General features: G+C 39.5%; 1 pseudogene; it reads left to right on the top strand.

The window, feature by feature from the left end:
• Positions 1–1,226: 1,226 nt before the first annotated feature.
• LOC142684061 (uncharacterized) overlaps positions 1,227–25,350 on the top strand; it is a 128,441-nt pseudogene continuing 104,317 nt past the window's right edge.

Raw genomic sequence — 25,350 nt, 5'->3', positions numbered from 1 at the left:
TCAGGACGCAGCGTGTGACTGCAGTGTGAGGTGAGATGACGTCACGTGGTTAACCCCTTCAGGACGCAGCGTGTGACTGCAGTGTGAGGTGAGATGACGTCACGTGATTAACCCCTTCAGTACGCAGCGTGTGACTGCAGTGTAAGGTGAGATGACGTCACGTGGTTAACCCCTTTAGGACGTGGCGTGTGACTACAGTGTAAGGTGAGATGACGTCACGTGGTTAACCCCTTCAGGACGCAGCGTGTGACTGCAGTGTGAGGTGAGATGACGTCACGTGATTAACCCCTTCAGTACGCAGCGTGTGACTGCAGTGTAATGTGAGATGACGTCACGTGGTTAACCCCTTCAGGACGGGGCGTGTGACTGTAGTGTAAGGTGAGATGACGTCACGTGATTAACCCCTTCAGGACGCGGCGTGTGACTGCAGTGTGAGGTGAGATGACGTCACGTGGTTAACCCCTTCAGGACGGGGCGTGTGACTGCAGTGTGAGGTGAGATGACGTCACGTGGTTAACCCCTTCAGGACTGGTCGTTTGACTGCAGTGTAAGGTGAGATGACGTCACGTGGTTAACCCCTTCAGGACGCGGCGTGTGACTGCAGTGTAAGGTGAGATGACGTCACGTGGTTAACCCCTTCAGGACGCAGCGTGTGACTGCAGTGTAAGGTGAGATGACGTCACGTGGTTAACCCCTTCAGGACGCAGCGTGTGACTGCAGTGTAAGGTGAGATGATGTCACGTGGTTAACCCCTTCAGGACGGGGCGTGTGACTGCAGTGTAAGGTGAGATGACGTCACGTGGTTAACCCCTTCAGGACGCGGCGTGTGACTGCAGTGTGAGGTGAGATGACGTCACGTGGTTAACCCCTTCAGGACGGGGCGTGTGACTGCAGTGTGAGGTGCGATGACGTCACGTGGTTAACCCCTTCAGGACGCAGCCTGTGACTGCAGTGTGAGGTGAGATGATGTCACGTGGTTAACCCCTTCAGGACGCGGCGTGTGACTGCAGTGTGAGGTGAGATGATGTCACGTGGTTAACCCCTTCAGGACGCGGCGTGTGACTGCAGTGTGAGGTGAGATGACGTCACGTGGTTAACCCCTTCAGGACACGGCGTGTGACTGCAGTGTGAGGTGAGATGATGTCACGTGGTTAACCCCTTCAGGAAGCAGCGTGTGACTGCAGTGTGAGGTGAGATGACGTCACGTGGTTAACCCCTTCAGGACGCGGCGTGTGACTGCAGTGTGAGGTGAGATGACGTCATGTGGTTAACCCCTTCAGGACGGTGCGTGTGACTGCAGTGTAAGGTGAGATGACGTCACGTGGTTAACCCCTTCAGGACGCGGCGTGTGACTGCAGTGTAAGGTGAGATGACGTCACGTGGTTAACCCCTTCAGGACGCGGCGTGTGACTGCAGTGTAAGGTGAGATGACGTCACGTGGTTAACCCCTTCAGGACGCAGCGTGTGACTGCAGTGTAAGATGAGATGACGTCACGTGGTTAACCCCTTCAGGCTTGAGCCTGTTTTGGCCTTGAGGATGAAGTTGATTTGCTCATATCTGACACGTGTCACTTTATGTGGTAATAACTCCGGAACGCTTCCACCTGTCCACGCCATTCTGAGATTGTTTTCTTGTGACACATTGGACTTTATGTTAGTGGAAAATTTTTGTGGATACGTTCAGTGTTTATTTGTGAAAAACGCCAAAATGTAGAGAAAATGTGCATAAATGCAGATGTTTGTAATATAATGTCCCTGCTGGTGGAAGCGATAGTAATCCCGTCACTCGCTCACATCCCACAGTTCTACTTTTATGGCTTTTGAACGTTCTTTTCTTTTTCTCGGACGTTACACGGTCACAGCTTTACCAGAAATGTCTCATATTTCCAAGAAAACTTCAAGAGGCCGTTATTACAGGGGCCGGTCAGATGTGAAGCGTCTCTGATGGGCCTATATATTACAAACCCCCAATAAGTCACCTCACTTTGATAACCGCGCCCCTCAAAGTATTCACAACCGCATTCAGAAAGTTTCTTAACCCTTTAGACGTTTCTCAGGAATTAGTGGAGGTGAAATTTACAAATTCAATTATTATTTTTTTTATCGAAATTCATTGGAAACACATTTATTTCTGTAACACGGAAGGTTTTACCCGAGAAACGCAGCGGAATATTTACTGCCCGGATTCTGCCGTGTTTAGAGATATCCGACATGTGTCCCTAGTGCGGTAATGGACCGAAACACCGGCTTCCGAAGCAGAGGAGCACCTGGAGGATTATGGGGCCTCCTTTTTACGAGAATATATTTTAGGCGCCATGCGAGGTCTGAAGACATCTTGTGGTGGAAAACAGTGGAAACCCCCCATAGTGACCCCATTGTGGAAGCTACACCCCTCAAGTATTTCATCTAGGGCTATAATGGGCATAGCTAAAAAAAAGAGAGAATCTCCCATCTCTACTGTCTCTGAGCTCAGTACAAATTGTCGCTGCCAACCAGGAAATTACCATCAATAACAATCAAAACCCGGGTGTAAAACGAGGCACCGGCTCCGCGTCATCTAGAAAATCCAAACGTTTATTGGTAAAATATAAATTAAAAACGAACACAATGTGCAATCTGGCATCTACAGACCGACGTCACGAGTCGCCGGGGAGATTATAACATGATAAAGGGTAAGACCAAATAATAAAGCTAGAGATGGGACGTAACTTAGTGAGAACCCTACAGGAAATATGTGGCCCCGGAAGGAAGGAGCTTCTAGCCTATACATTATAATATCATTATGTGGTGATGGAAGGAAGGCGCTTCTAGCCTATACATTATATTATCATTATGTGGTGACGGAAGGAAGGAGCTTCTAGCCTATACATTATATTATCATTATGTGGTGATGGAAGGAAGGAGCTTCTAGCCTATACATTATAATATCATTATGTGGTGATGGAAGGAAGGAGCTTCTAGCCTATACATTATAATATCATTATGTGGTGATGGAAGGAAGGAGCTTCTAGCCTATACATTATATTATCATTATGTGGTGATGGAAGGAAGGAGCTTCTAGCCTATACATTATAATATCATTATGTGGTGATGGAAGGAAGGAGCTTCTAGCCTATACATTATAATATTATTATGTGGTGATGGAAGGAAGGAGCTTCTAGCCTATACATTATATTATCATTATGTGGCACCGGAAGGAAGGAGCTTCTAGCCTATACATTATAATATCATTATGTGGTGATGGAAGGAAGGAGCTTCTAGCCTATACATTATAATATCATTATGTGGTGATGGAAGGAAGGAGCTTCTAGCCTATACATTATAATATCATTATGTGGTGATGGAAGGAAGGAGCTTCTAGCCTATACATTATAATATCATTATGTGGTGATGGAAGGAAGGCGCTTCTAGCCTATACATTATAATATTATTATGTGGCACCGGAAGGAGCTTCTAGCCTATACATTATAATATCATTATGTGGCACCGGAAGGAAGGAGCTTCTAGCCTATACATTATAATATCATTATGTGGTGATGGAAGGAAGGAGCTTCTAGCCTATACATTATAATATCATTATGTGATGACGGAAGGAAGGAGCTTCTAGCCTATACATTATAATATCATTATGTGGTGATGGAAGGAAGGAGCTTCTAGCCTATACATTATAATATCATTATGTGATGACGGAAGGAAGGCGCTTCTAGCCTATACATTATAATATCATTATGTGGTGATGGAAGGAAGGCGCTTCTAGCCTATACATTATAATATCATTATGTGGCACCGGAAGGAAGGCGCTTCTAGCCTATACATTATAATATCATTATGTGGCACCGGAAGGAAGGCGCTTCTAGCCTATACATTATAATATCATTATGTGGCACCGGAAGGAAGGCGCTTCTAGCCTATACATTATATTATCATTATGTGGTGATGGAAGGAAGGAGCTTCTAGCCTATACATTATAATATCATTATGTGGTGATGGAAGGAAGGCGCTTCTAGTCTATACATTATAATATCATTATGTGGCACCGGAAGGAAGGAGCTTCTACTCTATACATTATAATATCATTATGTGGTGACGGAAGGAGCTTCTAGTCTATACATTATATTATCATTATGTGGCACCGGAAGGAAGGCGCTTCTAGCCTATACATTATATTATCATTATGTGGCCCCGGAAGGAAGGCGCTTCTAGCCTATACATTATATTATCATTATGTGATGACGGAAGGAAGGAGCTTCTAGCCTATACATTATAATATCATTATGTGATGACGGAAGGAAGGAGCTTCTAGCCTATACATTATAATATCATTATGTGGTGATGGAAGGAAGGAGCTTCTAGCCTATACATTATATTATCATTATGTGGCCCCGGAAGGAAGGAGCTTCTAGCCTATACATTATAATATCATTATGTGGTGATGGAAGGAAGGAGCTTCTAGCCTATACATTATAATATCATTATGTGATGACGGAAGGAAGGAGCTTCTAGCCTATACATTATAATATCATTATGTGGTGATGGAAGGAAGGCGCTTCTAGCCTATACATTATAATATCATTATGTGGTGATGGAAGGAAGACGCTTCTAGCCTATACATTATAATATCATTATGTGGTGATGGAAGGAAGGAACTTCTAGCCTATACATTATAATATCATTATGTGGTGACGGAAGGAAGACGCTTCTAGCCTATACATTATAATATCATTATGTGGTGATGGAAGGAAGGAAGGAGCTTCTAGCCTATACATTATAATATCATTATGTGGTGATGGAAGGAAGGAGCTTCTAGCCTATACATTATAATATCATTATGTGGTGATGGAAGGAAGGCGCTTCTAGCCTATACATTATAATATCATTATGTGGTGATGGAAGGAAGGAGCTTCTAGCCTATACATTATAATATCATTATGTGGCCCCGGAAGGAAGGCGCTTCTAGCCTATACATTATAATATCATTATGTGGTGATGGAAGGAAGGCGCTTCTAGCCTATACATAATATTATCATTATGTGGTGATGGAAGGAAGGAGCTTCTAGCCTATACATTATAATATCATTATGTGGCCCCGGAAGGAAGGCGCTTCTAGCCTATACATTATAATATCATTATGTGGTGACGGAAGGAAGGCGCTTCTAGCCTATACATTATATTATCATTATGTGGTGATGGAAGGAAGGAGCTTCTAGCCTATACATTATATTATCATTATGTGGCACCGGAAGGAAGGAGCTTCTAGCTTATACATTATATTATCATTATGTGGTGATGGAAGGAAGGCGCTTCTAGCCTATACATTATAATATCATTATGTGGCACCGGAAAGAAGGAGCTTCTAGCTTATACATTATAATATCATTATGTGGTGATGGAAGGAAGGCGCTTCTAGCCTATACATTATAATATCATTATGTGGTGATGGAAGGAAGGAGCTTCTAGCCTATACATTATAATATCATTATGTGGCCCCCGGAAGGAAGGCGCTTCTAGCCTATACATTATATTATCATTATGTGGTGATGGAAGGAAGGAGCTTCTAGCCTATACATTATAATATCATTATGTGATGACGGAAGGAAGGAGCTTCTAGCCTATACATTATAATATCATTATGTGGTGATGGAAGGAAGGCGCTTCTAGCCTATACATTATAATATCATTATGTGGTGATGGAAGGAAGACGCTTCTAGCCTATACATTATAATATCATTATGTGGTGATGGAAGGAAGGAGCTTCTAGCCTATACATTATAATATCATTATGTGGTGACGGAAGGAAGACGCTTCTAGCCTATACATTATAATATCATTATGTGGTGATGGAAGGAAGGAAGGAGCTTCTAGCCTATACATTATAATATCATTATGTGGTGATGGAAGGAAGGAGCTTCTAGCCTATACATTATAATATCATTATGTGGTGATGGAAGGAAGGAGCTTCTAGCCTATACATTATAATATCATTATGTGGCCCCGGAAGGAAGGCGCTTCTAGCCTATACATTATAATATCATTATGTGGTGATGGAAGGAAGGCGCTTCTAGCCTATAAATTATATTATCATTATGTGGTGATGGAAGGAAGGAGCTTCTAGCCTATACATTATAATATCATTATGTGGGGATGGAAGGAAGGAGCTTCAAGCCTATACATTATAATATCATTATGTGGCCCCGGAAGGAAGGCGCTTCTAGCCTATACATTATAATATCATTATGTGGTGACGGAAGGAAGGCGCTTCTAGCCTATACATTATATTATCATTATGTGGTGATGGAAGGAAGGAGCTTCTAGCCTATACATTATATTATCATTATGTGGCACCGGAAGGAAGGAGCTTCTAGCTTATACATTATATTATCATTATGTGGTGATGGAAGGAAGGCGCTTCTAGCCTATACATTATAATATCATTATGTGGCACCGGAAAGAAGGAGCTTCTAGCTTATACATTATAATATCATTATGTGGTGATGGAAGGAAGGCGCTTCTAGCCTATACATTATAATATCATTATGTGGTGATGGAAGGAAGGAGCTTCTAGCCTATACATTATAATATCATTATGTGGCCCCCGGAAGGAAGGCGCTTCTAGCCTATACATTATATTATCATTATGTGGCACCGGAAGGAAGGCGCTTCTAGCCTATATATTATATTATCATTATGTGGTGACGAAAGGATGGAGCTTCTAGCCTATACATTATAATATCATTATGTGGCCCCGGGAAGGAAGGAGCTTCTAGCCTATACATTATAATATTATTATGTTGTGATGGAAGGAAGGAGCTTCTAGCCTATACTTTATAATATCATTATGTGGTGATGGAAGGCAGGTGCTTCTAGCCTATACATTATAATATCATTATGTGGCACCGGAAGGAAGGAGCTTCTAGCTTATACATTATAATATCATTATGTGGTAATGGAAGCAAGGCGCTTCTAGCCTATACATTATAATATCATTATGTGGCACCGGAAGGAGCTTCTAGCCTATACATTATAATATCATTATGTGGCCCCCGGAAGGAAGGCGCTTCTAGCCTATACATTATATTATCATTATGTGGTGATGGAAGGAAGGAGCTTCTAGCCTCTACATTATATTATCATTATGTGGCCCCGGGAAGGAAGGAGCTTCTAGCCTATACATTATAATATTATTATGTGGTGATGGAAGGAAGGCTCTTCTAGCCTATACATTATAATATCATTATGTGGTAATGGAAGGAAGGCGCTTCTAGCCTATACATTATAATATCATTATATGGCACCGGAAGGAGCTTCTAGCCTATACATTATAATATCATTATGTGGCCCCCGGAAGGAAGGCGCTTCTAGCCTATACATTATATTATCATTATGTGGTGATGGAAGGAAGGAGCTTCTAGCCTATACATTATATTATCATTATGTGGCACCGGAAGGAAGGAGCTTCTAGCCTATACATTATAATATCATTATGTGGTGATGGAAGGAAGGAGCTTCTAGTCTATACATTATAATATTATGTGGTGATGGAAGGAAGGCGCTTCTAGTCTATACATTATAATATCATTATGTGGTGACGGAAGGAAGGAGCTTCTAGCCTATACATTATAATATCATTATGTGGTAATGGAAGGAAGGAGCTTCTAGCTTATACATTATAATATTATTATGTGGCACCGGAAGGAAGGAGCTTCTAGCCTATACATTATATTATCATTATGTGGCACCGGAAGGAAGGAGCTTCTAGCCTATACATTATAATATCATTATGTGGTGATGGAAGGAAGGCGCTTCTAGCCTATACATTATATTATCATTATGTGGTGATGGAAGGAAGGAGCTTCTAGCCTATACATTATAATATCATTATGTGGCACCGGAAGGCGCTTCTAGCCTATACATTATATTATCATTATGTGGCCCCGGAAGGAAGGAGCTTCTAGCCTATACATTATAATATCATTATGTGGTGATGGAAGGAAGGTGCTTCTAGCCTATACATTATAATATCATTATGTGGTGATGGAAGGAAGGAGCTTCTAGCCTATACATTATAATATCATTATGTGGTGATGGAAGGAAGGAGCTTCTAGCCTATACATTATAATATCATTATGTGGTGATGGAAGGAAGGAGCTTCTAGCCTATACATTATAATATCATTATGTGGTGACGGAAGGAAGGAGCTTCTAGCCTATACATTATAATATCATTATGTGGCCCCGGAAGGAAGGAGCTTCTAGCCTATACATTATAATATCATTATGTGGTGATGGAAGGAAGGCGCTTCTAGCCTATACATTATATTATCATTATGTGGCACCGGAAGGAAGGCGCTTCTAGCCTATACATTATATTATCATTATTTGGCCCCGGAAGGAAGGCGCTTCTAGCCTATACATTATAATATCATTATGTGGTGATGGAAGGAAGGAGCTTCTAGCCTATACATTATAATATCATTATGTGGTGATGGAAGAAAGGCGCTTCTAGCCTATACATTATATTATCATTATGTGGTGATGGAAGGAATGCGCTTCTAGCCTATACATTATAATATCATTATGTGGTGACGGAAGGAAGGAGCTTCTAGTCTATACATTATAATATCATTATGTGGTGATGGAAGTAAGGAGCTTCTAGCATATACATTATATTATCATTATGTGGCACCGGAAGGAAGGAGCTTCTAGCTTATACATTATATTATCATTATGTGGTGATGGAAGGAAGACGCTTCTAGCCTATACATTATAATATCATTATGTGGTGACGGAAGGAAGGAGCTTCTAGCCTATACATTATAATATCATTATGTGGTGATTGAAGGAAGGAGCTTCTAGCCTATACATTATAATATCATTATGTGGTGATGGAAGGAAGGAGCTTCTAGCCTATACATTATAATATCATTATGTGGTGATGGAAGGAAGGAGCTTCTAGCCTATACATTATAATATCATTATGTGGTGATGGAAGGAAGGCTCTTCTAGCCTATACATTATAATATCATTATGTGGCACCGGAAGGAGCTTCTAGCCTATACATTATAATATCATTATGTGGCCCCCGGAAGGAAGGCGCTTCTAGCCTATACATTATATTATCATTATGTGGCCCCGGAAGGAAGGCGCTTCTAGCCTATAGATTATATTATCATTATGTGGTGACGGAAGGAAGGAGCTTCTAGCCTATACATTATAATATCATTATGTGGTGACGGAAGGAAGGCGCTTCTAGCTTATACATTATATTATCATTATGTGGTGATGGAAGGAAGGAGCTTCTAGCCTATACATTATAATATCATTATGTTGCACCGGAAGGAGCTTCTAGCCTATACATTATAATATCATTATGTGGCCCACGGACGGAAGGCGCTTCTAGCCTATACATTATATTATCATTATGTGGCACCGGAAGGAAGGCGCTTCTAGCCTATAGATTATATTATCATTATGTGGTGACGGAAGGATGGAGCTTCTAGCCTATACATTATAATATCATTATGTGGTAATGGAAGGAAGGCGCTTCTAGCCTATATATTATAATATCATTATGTGGCACCGGAAAGAAGGAGCTTCTAGCTTATACATTATAATATCATTATGTGGTGATGGAAGGAAGGCGCTTCTAGCCTATACATTATATTATCATTATGTGGCACCGGAAGGAAGGCGCTTCTAGCCTATACATTATATTATCATTATGTGGCACCGGAAGGAAGGTGCTTCTAGCCTATACATTATAATATCATTATGTGGTGATGGAAGGAAGGCGCTTCTAGCCTATACATTATAATATCATTATGTGGTGACGGAAATAAGGTGCTTCTAGCCTATACATTATAATATCATTATGTGGCACCGGAAGGAAGGAGCTTCTAGCCTATACATTATAATATCATTATGTGGTGATGGAAGGAAGGAGCTTCTAGCCTATACATTATAATATCATTATGTGGCACCGGAAGGAAGGCGCTTCTAGCTTATACATTATAATATCATTATGTGGTGATGGAAGGAAGGCGCTTCTAGCCTATACATTATAATATTATGTGGTGATGGAAGGAAGGCGCTTCTAGTCTATACATTATAATATCATTATGTGGTGACGGAAATAAGGTGCTTCTAGCCTATACATTATAATATCATTATGTGGCACCGGAAGGAGCTTCTAGCCTATACATTATAATATCATTATGTGGCCCCCGGAAGGAAGGCGCTTCTAGCCTATACATTATATTATCATTATGTGGCCCCGGAAGGAAGGAGCTTCTAGCCTATACATTATAATATTATTATGTGGTGATGGAAGGAAGGCTCTTCTAGCCTATACATTATAATATCATTATGTGGTAATGGAAGGAAGGCGCTTCTAGCCTATACATTATAATATCATTATATGGCACCGGAAGGAGCTTCTAGCCTATACATTATAATATCATTATGTGGCCCCCGGAAGGAAGGCGCTTCTAGCCTATACATTATATTATCATTATGTGGTGATGGAAGGAAGGAGCTTCTAGCCTATACATTATATTATCATTATGTGGCACCGGAAGGAAGGAGCTTCTAGCCTATACATTATAATATCATTATGTGGCACCGGAAGGAAGGAGCTTCTAGTCTATACATTATAATATTATGTGGTGATGGAAGGAAGGCGCTTCTAGTCTATACATTATAATATCATTATGTGGTGACGGAAGGAAGGAGCTTCTAGCCTATACATTATAATATCATTATGTGGTAATGGAAGGAAGGAGCTTCTAGCTTATACATTATAATATTATTATGTGGCACCGGAAGGAAGGAGCTTCTAGCCTATACATTATATTATCATTATGTGGCACCGGAAGGAAGGAGCTTCTAGCCTATACATTATAATATCATTATGTGGTGATGGAAGGAAGGCGCTTCTAGCCTATACATTATATTATCATTATGTGGTGATGGAAGGAAGGAGCTTCTAGCCTATACATTATAATATCATTATGTGGCACCGGAAGGCGCTTCTAGCCTATACATTATATTATCATTATGTGGCCCCGGAAGGAAGGAGCTTCTAGCCTATACATTATAATATCATTATGTGGTGATGGAAGGAAGGTGCTTCTAGCCTATACATTATAATATCATTATGTGGTGATGGAAGGAAGGAGCTTCTAGCCTATACATTATAATATCATTATGTGGTGATGGAAGGAAGGAGCTTCTAGCCTATACATTATAATATCATTATGTGGTGATGGAAGGAAGGAGCTTCTAGCCTATACATTATAATATCATTATGTGGTGACGGAAGGAAGGAGCTTCTAGCCTATACATTATAATATCATTATGTGGCCCCGGAAGGAAGGAGCTTCTAGCCTATACATTATAATATCATTATGTGGTGATGGAAGGAAGGCGCTTCTAGCCTATACATTATATTATCATTATGTGGCACCGGAAGGAAGGCGCTTCTAGCCTATACATTATATTATCATTATTTGGCCCCGGAAGGAAGGCGCTTCTAGCCTATACATTATAATATCATTATGTGGTGATGGAAGGAAGGAGCTTCTAGCCTATACATTATAATATCATTATGTGGTGATGGAAGAAAGGCGCTTCTAGCCTATACATTATATTATCATTATGTGGTGATGGAAGGAATGCGCTTCTAGCCTATACATTATAATATCATTATGTGGTGACGGAAGGAAGGAGCTTCTAGTCTATACATTATAATATCATTATGTGGTGATGGAAGGAAGGCGCTTCTAGCCTATACATTATAATATCATTATGTGGTGATGGAAGGAAGGTGCTTCTAGCCTATACATTATAATATCATTATGTGGTGATGGAAGGAAGGAGCTTCTAGCCTATACATTATAATATTATTATGTGGTGATGGAAGGAAGGCGCTTCTAGCCTATACATTATAATATCATTATGTGGTGACGGAAGGAAGGCGCTTCTAGCCTATACATTATATTATCATTATGTGGTGATGGAAGTAAGGAGCTTCTAGCATATACATTATATTATCATTATGTGGCACCGGAAGGAAGGAGCTTCTAGCTTATACATTATATTATCATTATGTGGTGATGGAAGGAAGACGCTTCTAGCCTATACATTATAATATCATTATGTGGTGACGGAAGGAAGGAGCTTCTAGCCTATACATTATAATATCATTATGTGGTGATTGAAGGAAGGAGCTTCTAGCCTATACATTATAATATCATTATGTGGTGATGGAAGGAAGGAGCTTCTAGCCTATACATTATAATATCATTATGTGGTGATGGAAGGAAGGAGCTTCTAGCCTATACATTATAATATCATTATGTGGTGATGGAAGGAAGGCTCTTCTAGCCTATACATTATAATATCATTATGTGGCACCGGAAGGAGCTTCTAGCCTATACATTATAATATCATTATGTGGCCCCCGGAAGGAAGGCGCTTCTAGCCTATACATTATATTATCATTATGTGGCCCCGGAAGGAAGGCGCTTCTAGCCTATAGATTATATTATCATTATGTGGTGACGGAAGGAAGGAGCTTCTAGCCTATACATTATAATATCATTATGTGGTGACGGAAGGAAGGCGCTTCTAGCTTATACATTATATTATCATTATGTGGTGATGGAAGGAAGGAGCTTCTAGCCTATACATTATAATATCATTATGTTGCACCGGAAGGAGCTTCTAGCCTATACATTATAATATCATTATGTGGCCCACGGACGGAAGGCGCTTCTAGCCTATACATTATATTATCATTATGTGGCACCGGAAGGAAGGCGCTTCTAGCCTATAGATTATATTATCATTATGTGGTGACGGAAGGATGGAGCTTCTAGCCTATACATTATAATATCATTATGTGGTAATGGAAGGAAGGCGCTTCTAGCCTATATATTATAATATCATTATGTGGCACCGGAAAGAAGGAGCTTCTAGCTTATACATTATAATATCATTATGTGGTGATGGAAGGAAGGCGCTTCTAGCCTATACATTATATTATCATTATGTGGCACCGGAAGGAAGGCGCTTCTAGCCTATACATTATATTATCATTATGTGGCACCGGAAGGAAGGTGCTTCTAGCCTATACATTATAATATCATTATGTGGTGATGGAAGGAAGGCGCTTCTAGCCTATACATTATAATATCATTATGTGGTGACGGAAATAAGGTGCTTCTAGCCTATACATTATAATATCATTATGTGGCACCGGAAGGAAGGAGCTTCTAGCCTATACATTATAATATCATTATGTGGTGATGGAAGGAAGGAGCTTCTAGCCTATACATTATAATATCATTATGTGGCACCGGAAGGAAGGCGCTTCTAGCTTATACATTATAATATCATTATGTGGTGATGGAAGGAAGGCGCTTCTAGCCTATACATTATAATATTATGTGGTGATGGAAGGAAGGCGCTTCTAGTCTATACATTATAATATCATTATGTGGTGACGGAAATAAGGTGCTTCTAGCCTATACATTATAATATCATTATGTGGCACCGGAAGGAGCTTCTAGCCTATACATTATAATATCATTATGTGGCCCCCGGAAGGAAGGCGCTTCTAGCCTATACATTATATTATCATTATGTGGCCCCGGAAGGAAGGCGCTTCTAGCCTATAAATTATATTATCATTATGTGGTGACGGAAGGAAGGAGCTTCTAGCCTATACATTATAATATCATTATGTGGTGATGGAAGGAAGGAGCTTCTAGCCTATAGATTATATTATCATTATGTGGTGATGGAAGGAAGGAGCTTCTAGCCTATACATTATAATATCATTATGTGGTGACGGAAGGAAGGCGCTTCTAGCCTATACATTATATTATCATTATGTGGTGATGGAAGGAAGGAGCTTCTAGCCTATACATTATTATATCATTATGTGGTGACGGAAGGAAGGCGCTTCTAGCTTATACATTATATTATCATAATGTGGTGATGGAAGGAAGGAGCTTCTAGCCTATACATTATATTATCATTATGTGGCCCCAGAAGGAAGGCACTTCTAGCCTATACAGTATAATATCATTATGTGGTGACGGTAGGAAGGAGCTTCTAGCCTATACATTATAATATCATTATGTGGTGATGGAAGGAAGGCTCTTCTAGCCTATACATTATAATATCATTATGTGGCACCGGAAGGAGCTTCTAGCCTATACATTATAATATCATTATGTGGCCCCCGGAAGTAAGGCGCTTCTAGCCTATACATTATATTATCATTATGTGGCCCCGGAAGGAAGGCGCTTCTAGCCTATAGATTATATTATCATTATGTGGTGACGGAAGGAAGGAGCTTCTAGCCTATACATTATAATATCATTATGTGGTGATGGAAGGAAGGCGCTTCTAGCCTATACATTATAATATCATTATGTGGTGACGGAAGGAAGGCGCTTCTAGCTTATACATTATATTATCATTATGTGGTGATGGAAGGAAGGAGCTTCTAGCCTATACATTATAATATCATTATGTTGCACCGGAAGGAGCTTCTAGCCTATACATTATAATATCATTATGTGGCCCCCGGAAGGAAGGCGCTTCTAGCCTATACATTATATTATCATTATGTGGCACCGGAAGGAAGGCGCTTCTAGCCTATAGATTATATTATCATTATGTGGTGACGGAAGGATGGAGCTTCTAGCCTATACATTATAATATCATTATGTGGTGACGGAAGGAAGGAGCTTCTAGCCTATACATTATAATATCATTATGTGGTGATGGAAGGAAGGAGCTTCTAGCCTATACATTATAATATCATTATATGGTGATTGAAGGAAGGAGCTTCTAGCCTATACATTATAATATCATTATGTGGTGATGGAAGGAAGGAGCTTCTAGCCTATACATTATAATATCATTATGTGGCACCGGAAGGAAGGAGCTTCTAGCCTATACATTATAATATCATTATGTGGTGACGGAAGGAAGGCGCTTCTAGCTTATACATTATATTATCATTATGTGGTGATGGAAGGAAGGAGCTTCTAGCCTATACATTATAATATCATTATGTGGCACCGGAAGGAAGGAGCTTCTAGCTTATACATTATATTATCATTATGTGGTGATGGAAGGAAGGCGCTTCTAGTCTATACATTATAATATCATTATGTGGTGACGGAAATAAGGAGCTTCTAGCCTATACATTATAATACCATTATGTGGCACCGGAAGGAAGGCGCTTCTAGCCTATACATTATATTATCATTATGTGGCCCCGGAAGGAAGGCGCTTCTAGCCTATAAATTATATTATCATTATGTGGTGACGGAAGGAAGGAGCTTCTAGCCTATACATTATAATATCATTATGTGGTGATGGAAGGAAGGCGCTTCTAGCCTATACATTATATTATCATTATGTGGTGATGGAAGGAAGGAGCTTCTAGCCTATACATTATAATATCATTATGTGGCCCCCGGAAGGAAGGCGCTTCTAGCCTATACATTATATTATCATTATGTGGCCCCGGAAGGAAGGAGCTTCTAGCCTATACATTATAATATCATTATGTGGTGACGGAAGGAAGGCGCTTCTAGCTTATACATTATATTATCATTATGTGGTGATGGAAGGAAGGCGCTTCTAGCTTATACATTATATTATCATTATGTTGCACCGGAAGGAAGGAGCTTCTAGCCTATACATTATAATATCATTATGTGGTGATGGATGGAAGGAGCTTCTAGCCTATACATTATAATATCATTATGTGGCCCACGGACGGAAGGCGCTTCTAGCCTATACATTATATTATCATTATGTGGCACCGGAAGGAAGGCGCTTCTAGCCTATAGATTATATTATCATTATGTGGTGACGGAAGGACGGAGCTTCTAGCCTATACATTATAATATCATTATGTGGTAATGGAAGGAAGGCGCTTCTAGCCTATATATTATAATATCATTATGTGGCACCGGAAAGAAGGAGCTTCTAGCTTATACATTATAATATCATTATGTGGTGATGGAAGGAAGGCGCTTCTAGCCTATACATTATAATATCATTATGTGGCCCCCGGAAGGAAGGCGCTTCTAGCCTATACATTATATTATCATTATGTGGCACCGGAAGGAAGGAGCTTCTAGCCTATACATTATAATATCATTATGTGGTGATGGAAGGAAGGCGCTTCTAGCCTATACATTATAATATCATTATGTGGTGATGGAAGGAAGGCGCTTCTAGCCTATACATTATATTATCATTATGTGGTGACGGAAATAAGGTGCTTCTAGCCTATACATTATAATATCATTATGTGGCACCGGAAGGAAGGAGCTTCTAGCCTATACATTATAATATCATTATGTGGTGATGGAAGGAAGGAGCTTCTAGCCTATACATTATAATATCATTATGTGGCACCGGAAGGAAGGCGCTTCTAGCCTATACATTATAATATCATTATGTGGTGATGGAAGGAAGGCGCTTCTAGCCTATACATTATAATATTATGTGGTGATGGAAGGAAGGCGCTTCTAGCCTATACATTATAATATCATTATGTGGTAATGGAAGGAAGGTGCTTCTAGCCTATACATTATAATATCATTATGTGGCACCGGAAGGAAGGAGCTTCTAGCCTATACATTATAATATCATTATGTGGTGATGGAAGGAAGGCGCTTCTAGCCTATACATTATAATATCATTATGTGGCACCGGAAGGAGCTTCTAGCCTATACATTATAATATCATTATGTGGCCCCCGGAAGGAAGGCGCTTCTAGCCTATACATTATAATATCATTATGTGGCCCACGGACGGAAGGCGCTTCTAGCCTATACATTATAATATCATTATGTGGCCCCCGGAAGGAAGGAGCTTCTAGCCTATACATTATAATATCATTATGTGGTAATGGAAGGAAGGCGCTTCTAGCCTATATATTATAATATCATTATGTGGCACCGGAAAGAAGGAGCTTCTAGCCTATACATTATAATATCATTATGTGGTGATGGAAGGAAGGCGCTTCTAGCCTATACATTATAATATTATGTGGTGATGGAAGGAAGGAGCTTCTAGTCTATACATTATAATATCATTATGTGGTGACGGAAATAAGGAGCTTCTAGCCTATACATTATAATATCATTATGTGGTGATGGAAGGAAGGAGCTTCTAGCTTATACATTATAATATTATTATGTGGCACGGAAGGAAGGAGCTTCTAGCTTATACATTATATTATCATTATGTGGTGATGGAAGGAAGGCGCTTCTAGCCTATAGATTATATTATCATTATGTGGTGACGGAAGGATGGAGCTTCTAGCCTATACATTATAATATCATTATGTGGCACCGGAAGGAAGGAGCTTCTAGCCTATACATTATAATATCATTGTGTGGCCCCGGAAGGAAGGTTCTTCTAGCCTATACATTATAATATCATTATGTGGCACCGGAAGGAGCTTCTAGCCTATATATTATCATTATGTGGTGATGGAAGGAAGGAGCTTCTAGCCTTTACATTATAATATCATTATGTGGTGATGGAAGGAAGGAGCTTCTAGCCTATGCATTATATTATCATTATGTGGTGACGGAAGGAAGGAGCTTCTAGCCTATACATTATAATATCATTATGTGGTGACGGAAGGAAGGAGCTTCTAGCCTATACATTATAATATCATTATGTGGTGATGGAAGGAAGGAGCTTCTAGCCTATACATTATAATATCATTATGTGGTGATTGAAGGAAGGAGCTTCTAGCCTATACATTATAATATCATTATGTGGCACCGGAAGGAAGGAGCTTCTAGCCTATACATTATAATATCATTATGTGGTGATGGAAGGAAGGCTCTTCTAGCCTATACATTATAATATCATTATGTGGCACCGGAAGGAGCTTCTAGCCTATACATTATAATATCATTATGTGGCACCGGAAGGAGCTTCTAGCCTATAGATTATATTATCATTATGTGGTGACGGAAGGAAGGAGCTTCTAGCCTATACATTATAATATCATTATGTGGTAATGGAAGGAAGGCGCTTCTAGCCTATATATTATAATATCATTATGTGGCACCGGAAAGAAGGAGCTTCTAGCTTATACATTATAATATCATTATGTGGTGATGGAAGGAAGGCGCTTCTAGCCTATACATTATAATATCATTATGTGGCACCGGAAGGAGCTTCTAGCCTATACATTATAATATCATTATGTGGCCCCCGGAAGGAAGGCGCTTCTAGCCTATACATTATATTATCATTATGTGGCACCGGAAGGAAGGAGCTTCTAGCCTATACATTATAATATCATTATGTGGTGATGGAAGGAAGGCGCTTCTAGCCTATACATTATAATATTATGTGGTGATGGAAGGAAGGCGCTTCTAGTCTATACATTATAATATCATTATGTGGTGACGGAAATAAGGTGCTTCTAGCCTATACATTATAATATCATTATGTGGCACCGGAAGGAAGGAGCTTCTAGCCTATACATTATAATATCATTATGTGGTGATGGAAGGAAGGCGCTTCTAGCCTATACATTATAATATCATTATGTGGTGACGGAAGGAAGGCGCTTCTAGCTTATACATTATAATATTATTATGTGGTGATGGTAGGAAGGAGCTTCTAGCCTATACATTATAATATCATTATATGGCCCCGGAAGGAAGGAGCTTCTAGCCTATACATTATAATATCATTATGTGGTGATGGAAGGAAGGCTCTTCTAGCCTATACATTATAATATCATTATGTGGCCCCCGGAAGGAAGGCGCTTCTAGCCTATACATTATAATATCATTATGTGGCACCGGAAGGAGCTTCTAGCCTATACATTATAATATCATTATGTGGCCCCCGGAAGGAAGGCGCTTCTAGCCTATACATTATATTATCATTATGTGGCACCGGAAGGAAGGAGCTTCTAGCCTATACATTATAATATCATTATGTGGTGATGGAAGGAAGGCGCTTCTAGCCTATACATTATAATATTATGTGGTGATGGAAGGAAGGCGCTTCTAGTCTATACATTATAATATCATTATGTGGTGACGGAAATAAGGTGCTTCTAGCCTATACATTATAATATCATTATGTGGCACCGGAAGGAAGGCGCTTCTAGCCTATACATTATAATATCATTATGTGGTGATGGAAGGAAGGAGCTTCTAGCTTATACATTATAATATCATTATATGGCCCCGGAAGGAAGGAGCTTCTAGCCTATACATTATAATATCATTATGTCGTGACGGAAGGAAGGCGCTTCTAGCCTATACATTATAATATCATTATGTGGTGATGGAAGGAAGGAGCTTCTAGCCTATACATTATAATATTATGTGGCACCGGAAGGAAGGAGCTTCTAGCCTATACATTATAATATCATTATGTGGTGATGGAAGGAAGGCTCTTCTAGCCTATAAATTATAATATCATTATGTGGCACCGGAAGGAGCTTCTAGCCTATACATTATAATATCATTATGTGGCCCCCGGAAGGAAGGCGCTTCTAGCCTATACATTATATTATCATTATGTGGCCCCGGAAGGAAGGCGCTTCTAGCCTATAGATTATATTATCATTATGTGGTGACGGAAGGAAGGAGCTTCTAGCCTATACATTATAATATCATTATGTGGTTATGGAAGGAAGGCGCTTCTAGCCTATACATTATAATATCATTATGTGGTGACGGAAGGAAGGCGCTTCTAGCTTATACATTATATTATCATTATGTGGTGATGGAAGGAAGGAGCTTCTAGCCTATACATTATAATATCTTTATGTTGCACCGGAAGGAGCTTCTAGCCAATACATTATAATATCATTATGTGGCCCCCGGAAGGAAGGCGCTTCTAGCCTATACATTATATTATCATTATGTGGCACCGGTAGGAAGGCGCTTCTAGCCTATAGATTATATTATCATTATGTGGTGACGGAAGGATGGAGCTTCTAGCCTATACATTATAATATCATTATGTGGTAATGGAAGGAAGGCGCTTCTAGCCTATATATTATAATATCATTATGTGGCACCGGAAAGAAGGAGCTTCTAGCTTATACATTATAATATCATTATGTGGTGATGGAAGGAAGGCGCTTCTAGCCTATACATTATATTATCATTATGTGGCACCGGAAGGAAGGAGCTTCTAGCCTATACATTATAATATCATTATGTGGCACCGGAAGGAAGGCGCTTCTAGCCTATACATTATATTATCATTATGTGGCACCGGAAGGAAGGAGCTTCTAGCCTATACATTATAATATCATTGTGTGGTGATGGAAGGAAGGCGCTTCTAGCCTATACATTATAATATTATGTGGTGATGGAAGGAAGGAGCTTCTAGCCTATACATTATAATATCATTATGTGGCACCGGAAGGAAGGCGCTTCTAGTCTATACATTATAATATCATTATGTGGCACCGGAAGGAAGGCGCTTCTAGCCTATACATTATAATATCATTATGTGGTGATGGAAGGAAGGAGCTTCTAGCTTATACATTATAATATTATTATGTGGCACCGGAAGGAAGGAGCTTCTAGCCTATACATTATAATATCATTATGTGGTGACGGAAATAAGGAGCTTCTAGTCTATACATTATAATATCATTATGTGGCACCGGAAGGAAGGAGCTTCTAGCCTATACATTATAATATCATTATGTGGTGATGGAAGGAAGGCGCTTCTAGCCTATACATTATAATATCATTATGTGGTGACGGAAGGAAGGCGCTTCTAGCTTATACATTATAATATTATTATGTGGCACCGGAAGGAAGGAGCTTCTAGCCTATACATTATAATATCATTATGTGGCCCCAGAAGGAAGGCACTTCTAGCCTATACAGTATAATATCATTATGTGGTGACGGTAGGAAGGAGCTTCTAGCCTATACATTATAATATCATTATATGGCCCCGGAAGGAAGGAGCTTCTAGCCTATACATTATAATATCATTATGTCGTGACGGAAGGAAGGAGCTTCTAGCCTATACATTATAATATCATTGTGTGGCCCCGGAAGGAAGAAGCTTCTAGCCTATACATTATAATATCATTGTGTGGCCCCGGAAGGAAGGTTCTTCTAGCCTATACATTATAATATCATTATGTGGTGATGGAAGGAAGGCGCTTCTAGCCTATACATTATAATATCATTATATGGTGACGGAAGGAAGGCGCTTCTAGCTTATACATTATATTATCATTATGTGGTGATGGAAGGAAGGAGCTTCTAGCCTTTACATTATAATATCATTATGTGGTGATGGAAGGAAGGCGCTTCTAGCCTATACATTATAATATCATTATGTGGTGACGGAAGGAAGGAGCTTCTAGCCTATACATTATAATATCATTATGTGGTGATGGAAGGAAGGCGCTTCTAGCCTATACATTATAATAGCATTATGTGGTGACGGAAGGGAGGAGCTTCTAGCCTATACATTCTAATATCATTATGTGGTGATGGAAGGAAGGCGCTTCTAGCCTATACATTATAATATCATTATGTGGTGACGGAAGGAAGGCGCTTCTAGCCTATACATTATATTATCAGTATGTGGTGATGGAAGGAAGGAGCTTCTAGCCTATACATTATATTATCATTATGTGGCACCGGAAGGAAGGAGCTTCTAGCCTATACATTATAATATCATTATGTGGTGATGGAAGGAAGGAGCTTCTAGCTTATACATTATATTATCATTATGTGGGGACGGAAGGAAGACGCTTCTAGCCTATACATTATATTATCATTATGTGGTGATGGAAGGAAGGAGCTTCTAGCATATACATTATATTATCATTGTGTGGCACCGGAAGGAAGGAGCTTATACATTATATTATCATTATGTGGTGATGGAAGGAAGGCGCTTCTAGCCTATAGATTATATTATCATTATGTGGGGACGGAAGGATGGAGCTTCTAGCCTATACATTATAATATCATTATGTGGCACCGGAAGGAAGGAGCTTCTAGCCTATACATTATAATATCATTATGTGGCCCCCGGAAGGAAGGCGCTTCTAGCCTATAGATTATATTATCATTATGTGGTGACGGAAGGATGGAGCTTCTAGCCTATAGATTATATTATCATTATGTTGTGATGGAAGGAAGGCGCTTCTAGCCTATACATTATAATATCATTATGTGGCACCGGAAAGAAGGAGCTTCTAGCTTCTACATTATAATATCATTATGTGGTGATGGAAGGAAGGAGCTTCTAGCTTATACATTATAATATTATTATGTGGCACCGGAAGGAAGGAGCTTCTAGCCTATACATTATAATATCATTATGTGGCCCCCGGAAGGAAGGCGCTTCTAGCCTATACATTATATTATCATTATGTGGCACCGGAAGGAAGGAGCTTCTAGCCTATACATTATAATATCATTATGTGGTGATGGAAGGAAGGCGCTTCTAGCCTATACATTATAATATTATGTGGTGATGGAAGGAAGGCGCTTCTAGTCTATACATTATAATATCATTATGTGGTGACGGAAATAAGGTGCTTCTAGCCTATACATTATAATATCATTATGTGGCACCGGAAGGAAGGCGCTTCTAGCCTATACATTATAATATCATTATGTGGTGATGGAAGGAAGGAGCTTCTAGCTTATACATTATAATATCATTATATGGCCCCGGAAGGAAGGAGCTTCTAGCCTATACATTATAATATCATTATGTCGTGACGGAAGGAAGGCGCTTCTAGCCTATACATTATAATATCATTATGTGGTGATGGAAGGAAGGAGCTTCTAGCCTATACATTATAATATTATGTGGCACCGGAAGGAAGGAGCTTCTAGCCTATACATTATAATATCATTATGTGGTGATGGAAGGAAGGCTCTTCTAGCCTATAAATTATAATATCATTATGTGGCACCGGAAGGAGCTTCTAGCCTATACATTATAATATCATTATGTGGCCCCCGGAAGGAAGGCGCTTCTAGCCTATACATTATATTATCATTATGTGGCCCCGGAAGGAAGGCGCTTCTAGCCTATAGATTATATTATCATTATGTGGTGACGGAAGGAAGGAGCTTCTAGCCTATACATTATAATATCATTATGTGGTTATGGAAGGAAGGCGCTTCTAGCCTATACATTATAATATCATTATGTGGTGACGGAAGGAAGGCGCTTCTAGCTTATACATTATATTATCATTATGTGGTGATGGAAGGAAGGAGCTTCTAGCCTATACATTATAATATCTTTATGTTGCACCGGAAGGAGCTTCTAGCCAATACATTATAATATCATTATGTGGCCCCCGGAAGGAAGGCGCTTCTAGCCTATGCATTATATTATCATTATGTGGCACCGGTAGGAAGGCGCTTCTAGCCTATAGATTATATTATCATTATGTGGTGACGGAAGGATGGAGCTTCTAGCCTATACATTATAATATCATTATGTGGTAATGGAAGGAAGGCGCTTCTAGCCTATATATTATAATATCATTATGTGGCACCGGAAAGAAGGAGCTTCTAGCTTATACATTATAATATCATTATGTGGTGATGGAAGGAAGGCGCTTCTAGCCTATACATTATATTATCATTATGTGGCACCGGAAGGAAGGAGCTTCTAGCCTATACATTATAATATCATTATGTGGCACCGGAAGGAAGGCGCTTCTAGTCTATACATTATAATATCATTATGTGGCACCGGAAGGAAGGCGCTTCTAGCCTATACATTATAATATCATTATGTGGTGATGGAAGGAAGGAGCTTCTAGCTTATACATTATAATATCATTATGTGGTGATGGAAGGAAGGAGCTTCTAGCTTATACATTATAATATCATTATGTGGTGACGGAAATAAGGAGCTTCTAGTCTATACATTATAATATCATTATGTGGCACCGGAAGGAAGGCGCTTCTAGCCTATACATTATAATATCATTATGTGGTGATGGAAGGAAGGAGCTTCTAGCTTATACATTATAATATTATTATGTGGCACCGGAAGGAAGGAGCTTCTAGCCTATACATTATAATATCATTATGTGGTGACGGAAATAAGGAGCTTCTAGTCTATACATTATAATATCATTATGTGGCACCGGAAGGAAGGAGCTTCTAGCCTATACATTATAATATCATTATGTGGTGATGGAAGGAAGGCGCTTCTAGCCTATACATTATAATATCATTATGTGGTGACGGAAGGAAGGCGCTTCTAGCTTATACATTATAATATTATTATGTGGCACCGGAAGGAAGGAGCTTCTAGCCTATACATTATAATATCATTATGTGGCCCCAGAAGGAAGGCACTTCTAGCCTATACAGTATAATATCATTATGTGGTGACGGTAGGAAGGAGCTTCTAGCCTATACATTATAATATCATTATATGGCCCCGGAAGGAAGGAGCTTCTAGCCTATACATTATAATATCATTATGTCGTGACGGAAGGAAGGAGCTTCTAGCCTATACATTATAATATCATTGTGTGGCCCCGGAAGGAAGAAGCTTCTAGCCTATACATTATAATATCATTGTGTGGCCCCGGAAGGAAGGTTCTTCTAGCCTATACATTATAATATCATTATGTGGTGATGGAAGGAAGGCGCTTCTAGCCTATACATTATAATATCATTATATGGTGACGGAAGGAAGGCGCTTCTAGCTTATACATTATATTATCATTATGTGGTGATGGAAGGAAGGAGCTTCTAGCCTTTACATTATAATATCATTATGTGGTGATGGAAGGAAGGCGCTTCTAGCCTATACATTATAATATCATTATGTGGTGACGGAAGGAAGGAGCTTCTAGCCTATACATTATAATATCATTATGTGGTGATGGAAGGAAGGCGCTTCTAGCCTATACATTATAATAGCATTATGTGGTGACGGAAGGGAGGAGCTTCTAGCCTATACATTCTAATATCATTATGTGGTGATGGAAGGAAGGCGCTTCTAGCCTATACATTATAATATCATTATGTGGTGACGGAAGGAAGGCGCTTCTAGCCTATACATTATATTATCAGTATGTGGTGATGGAAGGAAGGAGCTTCTAGCCTATACATTATATTATCATTATGTGGCACCGGAAGGAAGGAGCTTCTAGCCTATACATTATAATATCATTATGTGGTGATGGAAGGAAGGAGCTTCTAGCTTATACATTATATTATCATTATGTGGGGACGGAAGGAAGACGCTTCTAGCCTATACATTATATTATCATTATGTGGTGATGGAAGGAAGGAGCTTCTAG

Source organism: Rhinoderma darwinii (assembly GCF_050947455.1).
Source record: "Rhinoderma darwinii isolate aRhiDar2 chromosome 4 unlocalized genomic scaffold, aRhiDar2.hap1 SUPER_4_unloc_3, whole genome shotgun sequence".
Taxonomy (NCBI): Eukaryota; Metazoa; Chordata; class Amphibia; order Anura; family Rhinodermatidae; genus Rhinoderma; species Rhinoderma darwinii.
Note: the sequence above shows the minus strand (reverse complement) of the source record. Positions and strands in the feature narration are given on the sequence as shown.